Source organism: Budorcas taxicolor, chromosome 1 (assembly GCF_023091745.1).
Source record: "Budorcas taxicolor isolate Tak-1 chromosome 1, Takin1.1, whole genome shotgun sequence".
Lineage (NCBI taxonomy): Eukaryota > Metazoa > Chordata > Mammalia > Artiodactyla > Bovidae > Budorcas > Budorcas taxicolor.
The window spans coordinates 44,036,078-44,037,630 of record NC_068910.1 but is presented as its reverse complement, the minus strand read 5'-3'; the positions used below and the strand labels follow the sequence as shown (position 1 = coordinate 44,037,630).

Here is a 1,553-nt window from a genome sequence, read left to right as displayed (position 1 = left end):
CTAAGTTTTTTTTTTAACATGTTTTGCACCAAAAAAGGAATCAATACTTTTCATTCCACTCTTGTCAACCTTAGGCAGAGCCTTCTGAGCTGCAGTCCTTCTGCTATTTTCCTTTACAGTCTTGAAATCTTTGGAGTTACACTTACTGTAATCTGATAGCTTTGCTTTCTTTGATGGAGGGTTCGGCACTGAAGCTGGAGGTTCTGGAAGCTTTAAATATTTAGATGTCATCACTTAATTGTTTAGGGATATAATCAGGTATCAGACCATGGACGTAACAAACAATCCTCATCCTTGTCCCTGGAAACCTGGCCACCAGAGAAGAATGCAGTAGACGGTACCCGGGCACTGACATTTACCTTATTGGTTGTTAATGCTGCCATAGTCTGATTAGCCTTTTTTTCTAGCCATTTTAAGGTCTTCTCTTTGCTGTACTTGTAGTATTTCTTCATATCTATTTCTTTTTCTTCTGTCACATGTCGAAGTAACTTCTCAAGTTCAGGAAGTTTCAGCAACAAGATGCTATCTGGGAACATGTCATCCATCACAACTTGATCCAGGGGCTGAAACTTCCCCTCTTTATCAGCCTTTATAAGATAGTAGAGAAGCAGAAACAGTGGGTCCATAGTTGTGGCAAAGTGAAGAAGACCTCTTGATGGAACTGATTCATTTATAAACCAAGAATGGTTTTTTTTTTTCCTTGAAAACTTTTATTTCAAAAGCTGCAGTAGACACATATTGAACAAGTAAATGGCTCCTTCCCCTGAACATGGGTTAGCCAGTTTTACAAACATAAGCCCACTTTTCATCTTCTTTGAAGTATCCTTTAAATATTCCCTAATCCCGGCAGCCGCTAATATGTTTTCCATCTCGAAAATGTTGTCATTTTGAGAATGCAGGGAGCAGGAACACGTGCTGCCAGGCGTGAGCCCTGTCCCTGCTGTTGGCACCACCGGCCATGTCACTCATCTGCTTCCGGCGGCCGCAGGCCTCAGCCCTCGGTGGCAAATGGCAGGAGAAGGACCCTTGGTTCTTTGATGTATGGTTCCAGTCTCTGCTTCTGTGGCCACGTGGCTTTCTCCCACCTCTGTCTACTTTTTATTTTGTAATGGAGGGTAATTGCTTTATAGAATTTTGTTTTCTGTCAAACAACATGAATCAGCCATAGGTGTACATATGTCCTTCTAAGAATACTAGTCAGAGTAGGACTCACTCTAATGACCTTAATTTGCCTACATTTGCAATGACTCTGAGGCAAGAGATAGATGGGCCCCAGGCTCAGCAGCTGGAATTGTTCCCCGTGGACAGATACTCCAAAGTAGCAGGATTTAGAGAAGAGTTGAGCCCTGCCCAGATAAGAGACCTCGAATTTCTCATTCTCAAGGTCAGTGAGAATACATGCACAGAAAGGTTCCTCGGAGGTCAAAAGGGAGGGGGCATCACCTCATGTAAGTGATATCAACCTACCCATAGGCCTCTTCCCTAGAACCCATCTTGGCTAAGAGGCAAGTGCTCACACATGAGAGGCCCCTGAGATACACCAGGTATATACC

General features: G+C 43.3%; 1 pseudogene; it reads right to left on the bottom strand.

The window, feature by feature from the left end:
* On the bottom strand, positions 1-996 carry LOC128051773 (ribonuclease H2 subunit B-like; annotated as a pseudogene).
* Between the last annotated feature and the right edge of the window lie 557 nt (positions 997-1,553).